This window comes from Oncorhynchus clarkii, unplaced genomic scaffold, assembly GCF_045791955.1.
Source record: "Oncorhynchus clarkii lewisi isolate Uvic-CL-2024 unplaced genomic scaffold, UVic_Ocla_1.0 unplaced_contig_8934_pilon_pilon, whole genome shotgun sequence".
In the NCBI taxonomy this organism is placed as follows: domain Eukaryota; kingdom Metazoa; phylum Chordata; class Actinopteri; order Salmoniformes; family Salmonidae; genus Oncorhynchus; species Oncorhynchus clarkii.
The window spans coordinates 126,970-147,500 of record NW_027261021.1 but is presented as its reverse complement, the minus strand read 5'-3'; the positions used below and the strand labels follow the sequence as shown (position 1 = coordinate 147,500).

Here is a 20,531-nt window from a genome sequence, read left to right as displayed (position 1 = left end):
AGCCCTAACCCAATCCCTAACCCAATCCCTAACCCTAAACCAAGCCCTAACTCTAACCCAAACAATAACCCAAGCTCTAACCCTAACTCTAACCCTAACCAAAGCCCCAACCCTAACCCAAGCCCCAACCCTAACCCAAGCCCCAACCCTAACCCAAGCCATAAACCATCTACTGAATGATCTTCGCCATTGAGCTAGTCCCAACACTTCAAAGCCCATCCAGCCCCAGCCCAGCCCAGCCCAGCCCAGCCCAGCTCAGCCCAACCCAACCCAACCCAGCCCAGCCCAGCCCAGCCCCACCCAGCCCAGCTCAGCCCCACCCCACCCAACCCAGCCCAGCCCAGCCCCACCCAGCCCCAGCCCCAGCCCCAGACCAGCCCAGCCCAGCCCAGCCCAGCCCAACCTTAGTTCAGCCCCACCCAGCCCAGCCCAGTCCAGCCCAGCCCCACCCAGTTCAGCCCCACCCAGCCCAGTCTAGCCCAGCCCCAAGCCATAAACCATCTACTGAATGATCTTGGCCATTGAGCTAGTCCCAACACTTCAAAGCCAATCCAGCCCCACCCAGCCTAGCCCAGCCCCACCCAGCCCCACCCAACCCAGCCCCAGCCAGCCCCACCCAGCCCAGCCCCACCCAGCCCAGTCCCACCCAGCCCAGCACCACCCAGCCCCACCCAGACCAGTCCAACCCAGCCCAACCCCACCCAGCCCAGTCCAGCCAGCCCAACCCAGTTCAGCCCCTCCCTGCCGAGCACCACCCAGTTCAGCCCCACCCTGCCCATCCCCACCCAGCCCCAACCAGCCCAGCCCCACCCAGCCCAGTCCAGCCCAGCCCCACCCAGTTCAGCCCCACCCAGCCCAGTCCAGCCCAGCCCCAAGCCATAAACCATCTACTGAATGATCTTGGCCATTGAGCTAGTCCCAACACTTCAAAGCCAATCCAGCCCAGCCCCACCCAGCCTAGCCCAGCCCCACCCAGCCCCACCCAACCCAGCCCCAGCCAGCCCCACCCAGCCCAGCCCCACCCAGCCCAGTCCCACCCAGCCCAGCACCACCCAGCCCCACCCAGACCAGTCCAACCCAGCCCAACCCCACCCAGCCCAGTCCAGCCAGCCCCACCCAGCCCAGTCCAACCCAGCCCAACCCAGTTCAGCCCCTCCCTGCCCAGCACCACCCAGTTCAGCCCCACCCAGCCCATCCCCACCCAGCCCCAACCAGCCCAGCCCCACCCAGCCCAGTCCAACCCAGCCCAGCCCAGGCCAACCCAGCCCAGTCCAGCCCCACCCAGCCCAGTCCAACCCAGCCCAGCCCCACCCAGCCCAGCCCAGTCCAACCCAGCCCAGCCCCACCTAGTTCAGCCCCACCCAGCCCATCTCCAGACCAGTCCAACCAAGCCCCACCCAACCCAGCCCCACCCCCACACAGCCCCACCCAGCCCAGTCCAACCCAGCCCCACCCAGTTCAGCCCTAACCTGCCCAGCCCTACCCAGTTCAGCCCCACCCAGCCCCACCCAGCCACACCCAGACCAGTCCAACCCAGCCCCACCCAGCCCAGCCCTGCCCCACCCAGCCCAGCCCCATCCAGGCCCCCCCAGCCCAGCCTAGCCCCACCCAGCCCAGTCCCACAAAGCCCAGCACCACCCAGCCCCACCCAGCCCCACCCAGCCCAGCCCAGCCCAGGCCAACCCAGCCCAGTCCAACCCAGCCCAGCCCCACCCAGCCCAGTCCAACCCAGCCCAGCCCCACACAGCCCAGCCCGGTCCAACCCAGCCCAACCCCACCCAGCCCAGCCCAGCCCAGCCCCACCCAGTTCAGCCCCACCCAGCCCAGCCCAGCCCCACCCAGCCCAGCCCAGCCCCACCCAACCCAGCCCAGGCCAGCCCCACCCAGCCCAGCCCCACCCACCCCAGACCAGTCCAACCCAGCCCAGCCCAGCCCCACCCAGCCCAGCCCAGCCCAGCCCCACCCAGCCCAGTCCAACACAGCCCAGCCCCACCCAGCCCAGCCCAGTCCAACCCAGCCCAGCCCCACCCAGTTCAGCCCCACCCAGCCCATCCATCTCCAGACCAGTCCAACCCAACCCCACCCAACCCAGCCCCACCCCCACCCAGCCCCACCCAACCCAGTCCAACCCAGCCCCACCCAGTTCAGCCCCAACCTGCCCAGCCCTACCCAGTTCAGCCCCACCCAGCCCCACCCAGCCACACCCAGACCAGTCCAACCCAGCCCCACCCAGCCCAGCCCTGCCCCACCCAGCCCAGCCCCAGCCAGCCCCACCCAGCCCAGCCCAGCCCCACCCAGCCCAGTCCCACCCAGCCCAGCATCACCCAGCCCCACCCAGCCCAGCCCCATCCAGCCCAGCCCAGCCCAGGCCAACCCAGGCCAACCCAGCCCAGTCCAACCCAGCCCAGCCCCACCCAGCCCAGTCCAACCCAGCCCAGCCCCACACAGCGCAGCCCAGTCCAACCCAGCCCAGCCCAGCCCCACCCAGCCCAGCCCAGCCCAGCCCCACCCAGTTCAGCCCCACCCAGCCCAGCCCAGCCCAGCCCAGCCCCACCCAATCCAGCCCAGGCCAGCCCCACCCAGCCCAGCCCCACCCACCCCAGACCAGTCCAACCCAGCCCAGCCCGACCCAGCCCAGCCCAGCCCCACCCAGCCCAGTCCAACCCAGCCCAGCCCAGCCCCACCCAGCCCCACCCAGCCCAGTTCAGCCCAGCCCATCAACCCTATTTGTTTCATTCTGTTAATCAGCTGACAGGGACTCCGCTGGGCGTGCCTAATTAACTCAATTAATTTGTAAAGACATTAACTAACATCATTAGAGATCGAGCAAACCAAACCCCTTTCAATTTACCAGGTTACCTCATTTAGGATTATTATTTCCTGTTCCTGTCCAGTCCTCTCTTCTCACGTTCCCCTTTCCTCTCTCCTCTTAATCCTTCCTTCTGCCCTCTCCCTCTTCTCTCCTCCCCCTTGTTCCCTCTTTCCTCTTAATCCTTCCTTCTGCCCTCTCCCTCTTCTCTCCTCCCCCTTGTTCCCTCTTTCCTCTTAATCCTTCCTTCTGCCCTCTCCCTCTTCTCTCCTCCCCCTTGTTCCCTCTTTCCTCTTAATCCTTCCTTCTGCCCTCTCCCTCTTCTCTCCTCCCCCTTGTTCCCTCTTTCCTCTTAATCCTTCCTTCTGCCCTCTCCCTCTTCTCTCCTCCCCCTTGTTCCCTCTTTCCTCTTAATCCTTCCTTCTGCCCTCTCCCTCTTCTCTCCTCCCCCTTGTTTCCTCTCTCCTCTTAATCCTTTCTTCTGCCCTCTCCCTCTTCTCTCCTCCCCCTTGTTCCCTCTTTCCTCTTAATCCTTCCTTCTGCCCTCTCCCTCTTCTCTCCTCCCCCTTGTTCCCTCTTTACTCTTTATCCTTCCTTCTGCCCTCTCCCTCTTCTCTCCTCCCCCTTGTTCCCTCTTTACTCTTTATCCTTCCTTCTCGTAGACCCCCATCATAAGGGTTCTAGAATCTCACAGAAGTGTGTAAGGGGGGGGGGGGGGGGGGGGGGGGGGGGGGGGGGTGATGGAGGGGTGATGGGGGGGGGGGGGGGGGGTGATGGAGGGGGATTGAGGGGCATACTAGGGCGGATCTCTTGAGCTAATTATGGCAAAGAGGTTTAACCTGTTTTTTCAATTAAAGCACATGATCAAAACACCCCGGTGGCTCCCCCTCCTCTTTTCCCTAGACTCCTCCTCCTCTCCCCCCCCCCTCCCCTCCCCTCCCCTCCACTCCCCTCCCCTCCCCTCCTCCGTTCCTCCCCTCCCCCCTCCTCCCCTCCTCCCCTGCGTAGCAGCGATGTTGGATGCAGGCAGGCAGGCGGTACAGTAATTAGGACCTGTACTAAGCACCCCTCGCCCCTCTCCCCCTGGCCCCCTCACCCGTCGCCATTCCTGTTTAAGGGTTAATGAGCCCCTCGCCGGGGACGGAGAACCCCCAGCTGGGAGTGTTTCAGGGGTCGTACCTCCAGCACCCCTCCGCCCCTCTGCAGCCCCAGCTTCAAGAGGAACCCACCCACAGGGCATCTCTTTGAAGTGTCACGAGGTCTGCTTGTTCCGGTAGTTCCTGTTTCATTTGTCTGAGTGGAGGATGAAATATAGATGAGCTGCCAGCAGTCACTACCGTCCCTCCTCACCCTCCTCCACCACTACCCACTGTTACCATCCCAACTCTAACCTCACTTCTACCAGCAGTCACTACCGTCCCTCCTCACCCTCCTCCACCACTACCCACTGTTACCATGCCAACTTTAACCTCACCTCTACCAGCAGTCACTACCGTCCCTCTCCACCCTCCTCCACCACTACCCACTGTTACCATGCCAACTCTAACCTCTACCAGCAGTCACTACCGTCCCTCCTCACCCTCCTCCACCACTACCCACTGTTACCATGCCAACTCTAACCTCACCTCTACCAGCAGTCACTACCATCCCTCCTCACCCTCCTACACCACTACCCACTGTTACCATGCCAACTCTAACCTCACCTCACCTCTACCAGCAGTCACTACTGTCCCTCTCCACCCTCCTCCACCACTACCCACTGTTACCATGCCAACTCTAACCTCACCTCTACCAGCAGTCACTACCGTCCCTCCTCACCCTCCTCCACCACTACCCGCTGTTACCATCCCAACTCTAACCTCACCTCTACCAGCAGTCACTACTGTCCCTCCTCACCCTCCTCCACCACTACCCACGGTTACCATGCCAACTCTAACCTCACCTCTACCAGCAGTCACTACTGTCCCTCCTCACCCTCCTACACCACTACCCGCTGTTACCATCCCAACTCTAACCTCTACCAGCAGTCACTACCGTCCCTATCCACCCTCCTCCACCGCTACCCAATGTTACCATGCAAACTCTAACCTCACCTCTACCAGCAGTCAGTACCGTCCCTCCTCACCCTCCTCCACCACTACCCACTGTTACCATGCCAACTCTAACCTCACCTCTACCAGCAGTCACTACTGTCCCTCCTCACCCTCCTCCAGCACTACCCACTGTTACCATGCCAACTCTAACCTCACCTCTACCAGCAGTCACTACTGTCCCTCCTCACCCTCCTCCACCACAACCCACTGTTACCATGCCAACTCTAACCTCACCTCTACCAGCAGTCACTACTGTCCCTCCTCACCCTCCTCCACCACTACCCACTGTTACCATGCCAACTCTAACCTCACCTCTACCAGCAGTCACTAGCATCCCTCCTCACCCCCCTCCACCACTACCCACTGTTACCATGCCAACTCTAACCTCTACCAGCAGTCACTACCGTCCCTCTCCACCCTCCTCCACCACTACCCACTGTTACCATGCCAACTCTAACCTCTACCAGCAGTCACTACTGTCCCTCCTCACCCTCCTCCACCACTACCCACTGTTACCATGCCAACTCTAACCTCACCTCTACCAGCAGTCACTACCATCCCTCCTCACCCTCCTACACCACTACCCACTGTTACCATGCCAACTCTAACCTCACCTCTACCAGCAGTCACTTCCGTCCCTCCTCACCCTCCTCCACCACTACCCACTGTTACCATGCCAACTCTAATCTCTACCAGCAGTCACTACCGCCCCTCTCCACCCGCCTCCACCACTACCCACTGTTACCATGCCAACTCTAACCTCACCTCTACCAGCAGTCACTACCGTTCCTCTCCACCCTCCTCCACCACTACCCACTGTTACCATGCCAACTCTAACCTCTACCAGCAGTCACTACCGTCCCTCCTCACCCTCCTCCACCACTAACCACTGTTACCATGCCAACTCTAATCTCTACCAGCAGTCACTACCGCCCCTCTCCACCCTCTTCCACCACTACCCACTGTTACCATGCCAACTCTAACCTCACCTCTACCAGCAGTCACTACTGTCCCTCCTCACCCTCCTCCACCACTACCCACTGTTACCATCCCAACTCTAACCTCACCTCTACCAGCAGTCCACCATCTCTACCATCAATAGCTCCATCCCCCAACTCTACCCCCACCCCTACACTCCACAACCCCACCACCCCACCCATCCCCAGAATTCTACCCGTGCTCTCCTCAACCCCACCCATCCCCAGAACCCTACCCGTGCTCTCCTCAACCCCACCCATCCCCAGAATTCTACCTGTGCTCTCCTCAACCCCACCCATTCCCAGAACCCTACCCGTGCACTCCACAACCCCACCCAACCCCAGAACCCTACCTGTGCTCTCCTCAACCCCACCCATCCCCAGAACCCTACCCGTGCTCTCCACAACCCCACCCATTCCCAGAACCCTACCCGTGCTCTCCACAACCCCACCCATCCCCAGAACCCTGCTCTCCCAAACTCCTAACACGCCAGCCACCCCACCCTCCCCCATCATCACCCACGCCATAGCAGCAGCCAGTCAACATCACACCCCCACCCTCCCCATCTCCAACCACCCCCCCCCCCTCCCCCCCAACACCCTGTGACATTATTCACAGATTACCCAGTGCATCGCTCTAACCCGGTAATGACCCTGTAAACCAGTGTTGTGGGTGACAATAGCATTAGACACGGCAGGATTAGATGAGTCTGCACTGAATATAGAGAGGGCCCATAACTATATCATAGGAACATGGACGGGAGGTTAAAGGTTGAACGAGGGAAGGAAAACAAAAAATACAGTGAAACAGTATGAATTAAAATACTGCTCTTTATTTATTACAATAATATCATACGTATTATCCTGGGCTGGTCTTCTGTGCTCCTCTATGTGAGTTGGAGTGGTAATGTGATGCCAGCCAGTGAGTGTGTTTGTGTGTGTTTGTGTGTGTGTGTGTGTGTGTGTGTGTGTGTGTGTGTGTGTGTGTGTGTGTGTGTGTGTGTGAGAGTGTGTGAGAGTGTGTGGGTGTGTGTGTGTGTGTGTGTGTGTGACTGGTGAGTCATACCCCAGCCCTAGGGACCTGTCTTTATAGAGTCCATTGTGGCTGTGGTGTATTTCATGTCTCTCTCTGCCCAGTGGGATTTCACATAGTCCATCTGGACCTCAGCATCAGGGAGTCTGGTGCTGCTGTGTCTGGTCTGTCAGTAGAGGATCCCATAGAGTCTGGTGCTGCTGTGTCTGGTCTGTCAGTAGAGGATCCCATAGAGTCTGGTGGTGCTGTGCCTGGTCTGTCTGTAGAGGATCCCATAGAGTCTGGTGGTGCTGTGTCTGGTCTGTCAGTAGAGGATCCCATAGAGTCTGGTGGTGCTGTGTCTGGTCTGTCAGTAGAGGATCCCATAGAGTCTGGTGGTGCTGTGTCTGGTCTGTCAGTAGAGGATCCCATAGAGTCTGGTGGTGCTGTGCCTGGTCTGTCTGTAGAGGATCCCATAGAGTCTGGTGGTGCTGTGTCTGGTCTGTCAGTAGAGGATCCCATAGAGTCTGGTGGTGCTGTGTCTGGTCTGTCAGTAGAGGATCCCAGGGAGTCTGGTGCTGCTGTGTCTGGTCTGTCAGTAGAGGAACCAATGATCTGGACCTCACCATCATGGAGTCTGGTGGTGTCTGGTCTGTCAGTAGAGGAACCAATGATCTGGACCTCACCATCATGGAGTCTGGTGGTGTCTGGTCTGTCAGTAGAGGAACCAATGATCTGGACCTCACCATCATGGAGTCTGTTGGTGTCTGGTCTGTCAGTAGAGGGCCCAATGATCTGGACCTCACCATCATGGAGTCTGGTGGTGTCTGGTCTGTCAGTAGAGGGCCCAATGATCTGGACCTCACCATCATGGAGTCTGGTGGTGTCTGGTCTGTCAGTAGAGGAACCAATGATCTAGACCTCACCATCATGGAGTCTGGTGGAGTTTGCTCTGTCAGTAGAGGAACCAATGATCTAGACCTCACCATCATGGAGTCTGGTGGTGTCTGGTCTGTCAGTAGAGGAACCAATGATCTAGACCTCACCATCATGGAGTCTGGTGGTGTCTGGTCTGTCAGTAGAGGAACCAATGATCTAGACCTCACCATCATGGTGTCTGGTGGTGTCTGGTCTGTCAGTAGAGGAACCAATGTGTTGAATTGATAGGCTGCGGCCCAAAAGACACCATATTCCCTATATAGTGCACTACTTCAAATGTAGAGAAAAGGCTGCTATTTGGGATGTCTTCACTGTCTGTTATATAGGCTGCTATTTGGGATGTCTACACTGTCTGCTATATAGGCTGCTATTTGGGATGTCTTCACTGTCTGTTATATAGGCTGCTATTTGGGATGTCTACACTGTCTGTTAATCAGGCTGCTATTTGGGATGTCTTCACTGTCTGTTATATAGGCTGATATTCGGGATGAAAACACTGTCTGTTATATAGGCTGCTAATTGGGATGTCTACACTGTCTGTTATATAGGCTGCTATTTGGGATGTAAACACTGTCTGTTATATAGGCTGCTATTTGGGATGTCTACACTGTCTGTTATCTAGGCTGCTATTTGGGATGTCTTCACTGTCTGTTATATAGGCTGCTATTTGGGATGTAAACACTGTCTGTTATATAGGCTGCTATTTGGGATGTCTACACTGTCTGTTATCTAGGCTGCTATTTGGGATGTCTTCACTGTCTGTTATATAGGCTGCTATTTGGGATGTAAACACTGTCTGTTATATAGGCTGCTATTTGGGATGTCTTCACTGTCTGTTATATAGGCTGCTATTTGGGATGTCTTCACTGTCTGTTATATAGGCTGCTATTTGGGATGTAAACACTGTCTGTTATATAGATTGCTTATTGGGATGTCTTCACTGTCTGTTATATAGGCTGCTATTTGGGATGTCTACACTGTCTGTTAATCAGGCTGCTATTTGGGATGTCTTCACTGTCTGTTATATAGGCTGATATTCGGGATGAAAACACTGTCTGTTATATAGGCTGCTAATTGGGATGTCTACACTGTCTGTTATATAGGCTGCTATTTGGGATGTAAACACTGTCTGTTATATAGGCTGCTATTTGGGATGTCTACACTGTCTGTTATCTAGGCTGCTATTTGGGATGTCTTCACTGTCTGTTATATAGGCTGCTATTTGGGATGTAAACACTGTCTGTTATATAGGCTGCTATTTGGGATGTCTTCACTGTCTGTTATATAGGCTGCTATTTGGGATGTCTTCACTGTCTGTTATATAGGCTGCTATTTGGGATGTAAACACTGTCTGTTATATAGATTGCTTATTGGGATGTCTTCACTGTCTGTTATATAGGCTGCTATTTGGGATGTCTACACTGTCTGCTATATAGGCTGCTATTTGGGATGTCTTCACTGTCTGTTATATAGGCTGCTATTTGGGATGTCTACACTGTCTGTTAATCAGGCTGCTATTTGGGATGTCTACACTGTCTGTTATATAGGCTGCTATTTGGGATGTCTACACTGTCTGTTATATAGGCTGCTATTTGGGATGTAAACACTGTCTGTTATATAGGCTGCTATTTGGAATGTCTTCACTGTCTGTTATATAGGCTGCTATTTGGGATGTCTAAACTGTCTGTTAATCAGGCTGCTATTTGGGATGTCTACACTGTCTGTTATATAGGCTGCTATTTGGGATGTCTACACTGTCTGTTATATAGGCTGCTATTTGGGATGTAAACACTGTCTGTTATATAGGCTGCTATTTGGGATGTCTTCACTGTCTGTTATATAGGCTGCTATTTGGGATGTCTTCACTGTCTGTTATATAGGCTGCTATTTGGGATGTAAACACTGTCTGTTATATAGATTGCTTATTGGGATGTCTTCACTGTCTGTTATATAGGCTGCTATTTGGGACGTCTACACTGTCTGTTATATAGGCTGCTATTTGGGATGTAAACACTGTCTGTTATATAGGCTGCTATTTGGGATGTCTTCACTGTCTGTTATATAGGCTGCTATTCGGGATGAAAACACTGTCTGTTATATAGGCTGCTATTTGGGATGTCTACACTGTCTGTTATATAGGCTGCTATTTGGGATGTAAACACTGTCTGTTATATAGGCTGCTATTTGGGATGTCTACACTGTCTGTTATCTAGGCTGCTATTTGGGATGTCTTCACTGTCTGTTATATAGGCTGCTATTTGGAATGTAAACACTGTCTGTTATATAGGCTGCTATTTGGGATGTCTTCACTGTCTGTTATATAGGCTGCTATTTGGGATGTCTTCACTGTCTGTTATATAGGCTGCTATTTGGGATGTAAACACTGTCTGTTATATAGATTGCTTATTGGGATGTCTTCACTGTCTGTTATATAGGCTGCTATTTGGGATGTCTACACTGTCTGTTATATAGGCTGCTATTTGGGATGTATTCACTGTCTGTTATATAGGCTGCTATTTGGGATGTCTTCACTGTCTGTTATTTAGGCTGCTATTTGGGATGTAAACACTGTCTGTTATATAGGCTGCTATTTAGGATGTAAACACTGTCTGTTATATAGGCTGCTATTTGGGATGTATTCACTGTCTGTTATATAGGCTGCTATTTGGGATGTCTACACTGTCTGTTATATAGGCTGCTATTTGGGATGTCTACACTGTCTGTTATATAGGCTGCTATTTGGGATGTAAGTACGGTCTGTTATATAGACGGCTATTTGGGATGTATTCACTGTCTGTTATATAGGCTGCTATTTGGGATGTCTTCACTGTCTGTTATATAGGCTGCTATTTGGGATGTAAACACTGTCTGTTATATAGGCTGCTATTTGGAATGTCTTCACTGTCTGTTATATAGGCTGCTATTTGGGATGTCTTCACTGTCTGCTATATAGGCTGCTATTTGGGATGTAAACACTGTCTGTTATATAGGCTGCTATTTGGGATGTCTACACTGTCTGTTATATAGGCTGCTATTTGGGATGTCTTCACTGTCTGCTATATAGGCTGCTATTTGGGATGTCTTCACTGTCTGTTATATAGGCTGCTATTTGGGATGTCTTCACTGTCTGTTATATAGGCTGCTATTTGGGATGTAAACACTGTCTGTTATATAGGCTGCTATTTGGGATGTAAACACTGTCTGTTATATAGGCTGCTATTTGGGATGTCTTCACTGTCTGTTATATAGGCTGCTATTTGGGATGTCTACACTGTCTGTTATATAGGCTGCTATTTGGGATGTAAACACTGTCTGTTATTTAGGCTGCTATTTGGGATGTAAACACTGTCTGTTATATAGGCTGCTATTTGGGATGTAAACACTGTCTGTTATATAGGCTGCTATTTGGGATGTATTCACTGTCTGTTATATAGGCTGCTATTTGGGATGTCTACACTGTCTGTTATATAGGCTGCTATTTGGGATGTCTACACTGTCTGTTATATAGGCTGCTATTTGGGATGTAAGTACGGTCTGTTATATAGACGGCTATTTGGGATGTATTCACTGTCTGTTATATAGGCTGCTATTTGGGATGTCTTCACTGTCTGTTATATAGGCTGCTATTTGGGATGTAAACACTGTCTGTTATATAGGCTGCTATTTGGAATGTCTTCACTGTCTGTTATATAGGCTGCTATTTGGGATGTCTTCACTGTCTGCTATATAGGCTGCTATTTGGGATGTAAACACTGTCTGTTATATAGGCTGCTATTTGGGATGTAAACACTGTCTGTTATATAGGCTGCTATTTGGGATGTCTTCACTGTCTGTTATATAGGCTGCTATTTGGGATGTCTACACTGTCTGTTATATAGGCTGCTATTTGGGATGTAAACACTGTCTGTTATATAGGCTGCTATTTGGGATGTCTACACTGTCTGTTATATAGGCTGCTAATTGGGATGTATCATCTGTCTGTTATATAGGCTGCTATTTAGGGATGTCTTCACTGTCTGTTATATAGGCTGCTATTTGGGATGTCTACACTGTCTGTTATCTAGGCTGCTATTTGGTATGTCTTCACTGTCTGTTATATAGGCTGCTATTTGGGATGTCTACACTGTCTGTTATATAGGCTGCTATTTGGGATGTCTTCACTGTCTGTTATATAGGCTGCTATTTGGGATGTCTACACTGTCTGTTATATAGGCTGCTATTTGGGATGTAAACACTGTCTGTTATATAGGCTGCTATTTGGGATGTCTACACTGTCTGTTATATAGGCTGCTAATTGGGATGTATCATCTGTCTGTTATATAGGCTGCTATTTAGGGATGTCTTCACTGTCTGTTATATAGGCTGCTATTTGGGATGTCTACACTGTCTGTTATCTAGGCTGCTATTTGGGATGTCTTCACTGTCTGTTATCTAGGCTGCTATTTGGGATGTCTACACTGTCTGTTATATAGGCTGCTATTTAGGGATGTCTTCACTGTCTGTTATATAGGCTGCTATTTGGGATGTCTACACTGTCTGTTATATAGGCTGCTATTTAGGGATGTCTTCACTGTCTGTTATATAGGCTGCTATTTGGGATGTCTACACTCTCTGTTATTCTGTCCCGTCTGAAGGACTGTGGTTGGTTCGTGTCAAAACACAAAACAGCGATGATTTTACCTTGATTTTTTTTTTTTTTTTTTACAATTTAGTGACCGATTATAGAAACCAATACGTAGCATCTTTATTTAGTTTAGTCCCAAGTGGAAAATAAATCAGATTTATTAACACACTATTTTATTTACTGTTTAAACGTTTCACTCCATCTTGATCCTTTTCACAACATTTTATTCATCTAGTATTTCCTTGTTCCTGTCAGTCCTGACCTAACAGAATCAACAAAGTCACGATCTCCTGTCATGGAATGGGATGCTAATATTTGTTTTATAGTTCCCTGTCCCTGCATCGATCGCCGAGGTAAAAGTTTAGAAGCAGCATGTGAATATGTTCCTTGTGATGACAAACTGCATTTAAGGGGCGTCTCTGTATTCCCGTTCCTCCACCGTTTCATTACGGAGACATCTGGGGACCGGTAATTTCATTCCAGTCCACTCTGTGGAAACGGCAGCATGTTATTACGTTAGGGTTCCTCGGCGTATCAAACATTACATAAGCAGCTATTTATTTTCTCTTTATTTGCTTAAGTAGCTCTGGGCATCGGTAGATAATTGTTTTAGTCTTGAGTGTCTTCACGGTTATCGTAAATCATCTTTTAAAAAAAAAAAATGTTTTATTCTGTTACTCCTGGGAGTCCCGACAACGGGGTTTCAGACAGTTGTGAACGTTCGGTTCACTACTTTTAATTTGTCTCTGATTACTTGCCGTAGTTTCCAGAACTTTGTCATTCAACAGCAGTGTAATTTCATCATTGGCAGCAGGGAGACCTAGACTGTAGTAGAGAGATTGGTTTGACCTCCGCTATGAGTTCACGTGTCAGCTTCAAATGGAAGACAATCTAACTGAGTGTCCTGTTTGCCTGGCTGGCTGGCTTTCTGTCTGGCAGGCTGTCTGTCTGGCTGTTGTAATTACAGACCATATTGTTCTAGTGAAACACGAGGACGTTACCATCCTAGATTAAAGAACACGCGGATATATCAGAAATGCAAATAGACATCCTTTGTTGAGAGGAGGGCACTTTGTACTATATAATGATATAATATAAAAGACATATAATGATATAATATAAAATACATATAATGATATCATATAAAAGCTTTATATGACTGTCAGGTAATTCTGTCATGGGTAAGAGAGAGGGAGAGGGGGGGGGGGGGGGGGGGATTGAAGAAGAACAATTTGAATATTGTGTCTTTTGATAGTAATGGAATATAGTAGAAATGAGTCTTGACGAGGTCACGTCGTCTTCCCCCTTTGACTAACGTGCTGGAAACACCGCTTTGTTTTGGGGGGAAGAGGTAGGAGAGACTGTCATTCTCTTCCAACTAGGAGGGGTGTAGAGTAGAGGAGGAGAGGAGGAGGAGGAGCAGGAGCAGGAGGAAGAGGAGAGAGACTGTCATTCTCTTCCAACTAGGAGGGGTGTAGAGTAGAGTAGAGGAGGGGAGGAGGAGGAGGAGGAGCAGGAGGAAGAGGAGAGAGACTGTCATTCTCTTCCAACTAAAGGAGGGGAGAGGAGGAGATGAGGAGAGGAGGAGGAGGAGGAGGAGCAGGAGGAAGAGGAGAGAGACTGTCATTCTCCTCCAACTAAAGGAGGGGAGAGGAGGAGATGAGGAGAGGAGGAGGAGGAGGAGCAGAAGGAAGAGGAGAGAGACTGACAACTTCCTCCAACTAAAGGAGGGGAGAGGAGGAGATGAGGAGGAGGAGAGAGACTGCCAACCTCCTCCAACTAACGGAGGGGAGAGGGCGGAGATGAGGAGGGGAAGAGGAGGAGGAGCAGGAGGAAGAGGAGAGAGACTGCCAACCTCCTCCAACTGAAGGAGGGTAGAGGATGAGGAGAGGAGGAGGAGGAGGAGGAGGAGGAGAGAGACTGCCAACCTCCTCCAATTAAAGGAGGGGAAAGGAGAAGATGAGAAAGAGCAAGAGGAAGTGGAGAGAGACTGCCAACCTCCTCCAACTAACGGAGGGGAGAGACGGAGATGAGGAGGGGAGTAGGAGGAGCAGGAGGAAGAGGAGAGAGACTGCCAACCTCCTCCAACTAAAGGAGGGGAGAGGAGGAAATGAGGAGGGGAGGAGGAGGTGATGAGAGGAGGAGGAGGAGCAGGAGGAATAGGAGAGAGACTGCCATTCTCCTCCAAATAAAGGAGGTGAGAGGAGGAGATGAGGAGGGGAGGAGGAGGAGGAGAGGAGGAGGAGAGAGACTGCAATCTTCTTCCAACTGAAGATACACCATACTGGAGAAATAACTAAATACAATTACTGTTCTGCATTCTAGCTTGAACTTTGCAGAGCGAGGGTAAGGTGGGTAGAGTGGATGGGAGGAAGGGGAAGAGATGAGGAGAGGAGAAGGAGGAGAAGGGGAACGAGGAGGAGCAGAAGGAGGAGAGGAGAGGAGAAGAGGAGGAGAAGAGGAGAGGAGGAGAGGAGAGAAGAGGAGGAGGATGAGAAGGGGAATGAGCAGGAACAGGAGGAGGAGAGGAAAGGAGAACGAGGAGGAGCAGGAGTAGGAGGAGAGGAGGAGGAGAAGGGGAACGAGAAGGAGCAGGAGGAGGAGGAGAGGAGAGGAGGAGAGGAGGAGGAGCAGGGAGGAGGAGAGGAGGAGCAGGGAGGAGGAGAGGAGAGGAGAGGAGAGGAGGACGAGAGGAGAGGAGGAGGAGGAGAAGGGGAACGAGGAGGAGCTGGAGGAGGAGGAGAGGAGAGGAGGAGAGGAGGAGAGGAGAGGAGGAGGAGAAGGGGAACGAGGAGGAGCAGGAGGAGGAGGAGAGGAGAGGAGGAGAGGAAGAGGAGCAGGGAGGAGGAGAGGAGGAGAAGGGAGGGGTATTTTTAATCTGTAAATGATTATATCTGGGCTGGTGTCTCTTCAAGGCTTATCAGATTGCTTTTCCTAATCATTGGTCCCGCCGTGTGTTTGATCTCCATGATGACTAGATGATTAGTTTTACTTTTCATCAAATCATTCAGGCGTCTGTCGCCCCACGGCTGCAGCGACCGCCGTTCCGTTTAGTTGTTCGAGAGCCGCTACCCCGTCTCCACCACCGTATGCCTGCACCGCTCCGCGAACCCGCCGAGGACAACGTTGGGGTCAGGAGAGGTCAAGTCTATGGGTAATGACATATCACGGTTAGCAACGCCGCGGACCGTCAACCAACATGTTTAAGGTTAATGCTCCTCTCTCCATTACAACCGCTCCCTCCTCTGGACCCGTTGGCCTGGAAGTGATGGAGATACACAATCAATTTGACGCTGTAGTGGTTCGCGTGCATGTGTGCGTGCGTGTGTGGGTCAGTGTGTGGTGAGGGTTTATGTGTGTGTGTGCGTGCGTGTGTGGGTCAGTGTGTGGTGCGGGTTTATGTGTGTGTGGAGGAATATATTTTTTTATCGGCGGAGTGGAAATGACAGCTTACTTATGCTGCCAATCAGAGGGACACACACGAGACAGACGAGGGACAGTCAAGGGCCATATTATAGATGTATTATAGATGTATTATAGATGTGTTATAGATGTATTATAGATGTATTATAGATGAATTATAGATGTATTAGATGTATTATAGATATATTATAGATGTATTATAGATGTATTTTAGATGTATTATAGATGTATTATAGATGTATTATAGATGTGTTATAGATGTATTATAGATGTATCAGATGTATTATAGATGTATTATAGATGTATTATAGATGTATTAGATGTATTATAGATGTATTAGATGTATTAGATGTATTAGATGTATTATAGATGTATTATAGATGTGTTATAGATGTGTTATAGATGTATTATAGATGTATTATAGATGTATTATAGATGTATTATAGATGTATTATAGATGTGTTATAGATGTGTTATAGATGTATTATAGATGTATTACAGATGTATTATAGATGTATTATAGATGTATTATAGATGTATTATAGATGTATTAGATGTATTATAGATGTATTATAGATGTATTATAGATGTATTATAGATGTGTTATAGATGTATTATAGATGTATTATAGATGTGTTATAGATGTGTTATAGATGTATTATAGATGTATTATAGATGTGTTATAGATGTATTATAGATGTATCAGATGTATTATAGATGTATTATAGATGTATTATAGATGTATTAGATGTATTATAGATGTATTATAGATGTATTATAGATGTATCAGATGTATTATAGATGTATTATAGATGTATTATAGATGTATTATAGATGTATTAGATGTATTATAGATGTATTAGATGTATTATAGATGTATTATAGATGTATTAGATGTATTATAGATATATTATAGATGTATTATAGATGTATTATAGATGTATTATAGATGTGTTATAGATGTGTTATAGATGTATTATAGATGTATTAGATGTATTAAAGATGTATTATAGATGTGTTATAGATGTATTATAGATGTATTATAGATGTATCAGATGTATTATAGATGTATTATAGATGTATTATAGATGAATTAGATGTATTATAGATGTATTAGATGTATTATAGATGTATTATAGATGTATTATAGATGTGTTATAGATGTATTATAGATGTATTAGATGTATTATAGATGTATTATATGTATTATAGATGTATTATAGATGTATTATAGATGTATTATAGATGTATTATAGATGTATTAGATGTATTAGATGTATTATAGATGTATTATAGATGTATTATAGATGTATTAGATGTATTAGATGTATTAGATGTATTATAGATGTATTATAGATGTATTATAGATGTATTAGATGTATTAGATGTATTAGATGTATTAGATGTATTATAGATGTATTATAGATGTATTATAGATGTATTAGATGTATTAGATGTATTAGATGTATTATAGATGTATTATAGATGTATTATAGATGTATTAGATGTATTATAGATGTATTAGATGTATTATAGATGTATTATAGATGTATTATAGATGTGTTATAGATGTATTATAGATGTATTATAGATGTATTATAGATGTATTATAGATGTATTATAGATGTATTATAGATGTATTATAGATGTATTAGATGTATTATAGAGGTATTATAGATGTATTAGATGTATTATAGATGTATTATAGATGTATTATAGATATATTATAGATGTATTATAGATGTATTATAGATGTATTATAGATGTATTATAGATGTGTTATAGATGTATTATAGATGCATTATAGATGTATTATAGATGTATTATAGAGGTATTAGATGTATTATAGAGGTATTATAGATGTATTAGATGTATTAGATGTATTATAGATGTATTATAGATGTATTATAGGTGTATTATAGATGTATTATAGATGTATTATAGATGTATTATAGATGTATTATAGATGTATTATAGATGTATTATAGATGTATTATAGATGTATTAGATGTATTATAGATATATTATAGATGTATTATAGATGTATTATAGATGTATTAGATGTATTATAGATATATTATAGATGTATTATAGATATATTATAGATGTATTATAGATGTATTATAGATGTATTATAGATGTATTAGATGTATTATAGAGGTATTATAGATGTATTAGATGTATTAGATGTATTATAGATGTATTATAGATGTATTATAGGTGTATTATAGATGTATTATAGATGTATTATAGATGTATTATAGATGTATTAGATGTATTATAGATGTATTATAGATGTATTAGATGTATTATAGATATATTATAGATGTATTATAGATGTATTATAGATGTATTAGATGTATTATAGATGTATTATAGATGTATTAGATGTATTATAGATGTATTATAGATGTATTATAGATGTATTATAGATGTGTTATAGATGTATAATAGATGTATTATAGATGTGTTATAGATGTGTTAGATGTATTATAGATGTATTATAGATGTATTAAATGTATTATAGATGTATTAGATGTGTTATAGATGTATTATAGATGTGTTATAGATGTATAATAGATGTATTATAGATGTGTTATAGATGTATAATAGATGTATTATAGATGTGTTATAGATGTGTTATAGATGTATTATAGATGTGTTATAGATGTATAATAGATGTATTATAGATGTGTTATAGATGTGTTAGATGTATTATAGATGTATTATAGATGTATTAAATGTATTATAGATGTATTAGATGTATTATAGATGTATTATAGATGTGTTATAGATGTATAATAGATGTATTATAGATGTATTATAGATGTATTAGATGTATTATAGATGTATTATAGATGTATTAGATGTATTATAGATGTATTATAGATGTATTATAGATGTATTATAGATGTGTTATAGATGTATTAGATGTATTAGATGTATTATAGATGTATTATAGATGTATTATAGATGTATTATAGATGTATTATAGATGTGTTAGATGTATTATAGATGTATTATAGATGTATTATAGATGTATTATAGATGTATTACAGATGTATTATAGATGTGTTATAGATGTATTATAGATGTATTATAGATGTATTATAGATGTATTATAGATGTATTACAGATGTATTATAGATGTGTTATAGATGTATTATAGATGTATTATAGATGTATTATAGATGTATTATAGATGTATTATAGATGTGTTATAGATGTATTATAGATGTGTTAGATGTGTTATAGATGTATTATAGATGTATTATAGATGTATTATAGATGTATTATAGATGTATTATAGATGTATTATAGATTATAGATGTATTATAGATGTATTATAGATGTATTATAGATGTATTATAGATGTATTATAGATGTATTAGATGTATTATAGATGTATTAGATGTATTATAGATGTATCAGATGTATTATAGATGTATTATAGATGTATTAGATGTATTATAGATGTATTATAGATGTATTATAGATGTATTAGATGTATTATAGATGTATTATAGATGTATTAGATGTATTATAGATATATTATAGATGTATTATAGATGTATTATAGATGTATTAGATGTATTATAGATGTATTATAGATGTATTAGATGTATTATAGATGTATTATAGATGTATTATAGATGTATTATAGATGTGTTATAGATGTATAATAGATGTATTATAGATGTGTTATAGATGTGTTAGATGTATTATAGATGTATTATAGATGTATTAGATGTATTATAGATGTATTAGATGTGTTATAGATGTATTATAGATGTGTTATAGATGTATTAGATGTATTATAGATGTATTATAGATGTATTAGATGTATTATAGATGTATTATAGATGTATTATAGATGTATTATAGATGTGTTATAGATGTATTAGATGTATTAGATGTATTATAGATGTATTATAGATGTATTATAGATGTATTATAGATGTGTTAGATGTGTTATAGATGTGTTATAGATTTATTATAGATGTATTATAGATGTATTATAGATGTATTATAGATGTATTATAGATGTGTTATAGATGTATTATAGATGTGTTAGATGTGTTATAGATGTATTATAGATGTATTATAGATGTATTATAGATGTATTATATATGTATTATAGATGTATTATAGATTATAGATGTATTATAGATGTATAATAGATGTATTAGATGTATTATAGATGTATTATAGATGTATTAGATGTATTATAGATGTATTATAGATGTATTAGATGTATTATAGATGTATTATAGATGTATTAGATGTATTATAGATGTATTATAGATGTGTTATAGATGTATTATAGATGTGTTATAGATGTATTATAGATGTATTATAGATGTATTATAGATGTATTATAGATGTGTTAGATGTATTATAGATGTATTAGATGTATTATAGATGTATTATAGATGTATTATAGATGTATTAGATGTATTATAGATGTATTATAGATGTATTAGATGTATTATAGATGTATTAGATGTATTATAGATGTATTATAGATGTATTAGATGTATTATAGATGTATTATAGATGTGTTATAGATGTATTATAGATGTGTTATAGATGTATTAGATGTATTATAGATGTATTATAGATGTATTATAGATGTGTTAGATGTATTATAGAT

General features: G+C 44.7%; 1 pseudogene; it reads left to right on the top strand.

Moving 5' to 3' along the window:
- The first annotated feature begins 176 nt into the window (after positions 1-176).
- LOC139403541 (uncharacterized) lies at positions 177-6,486 on the top strand (annotated as a pseudogene).
- Positions 6,487-20,531: the final 14,045 nt, after the last annotated feature.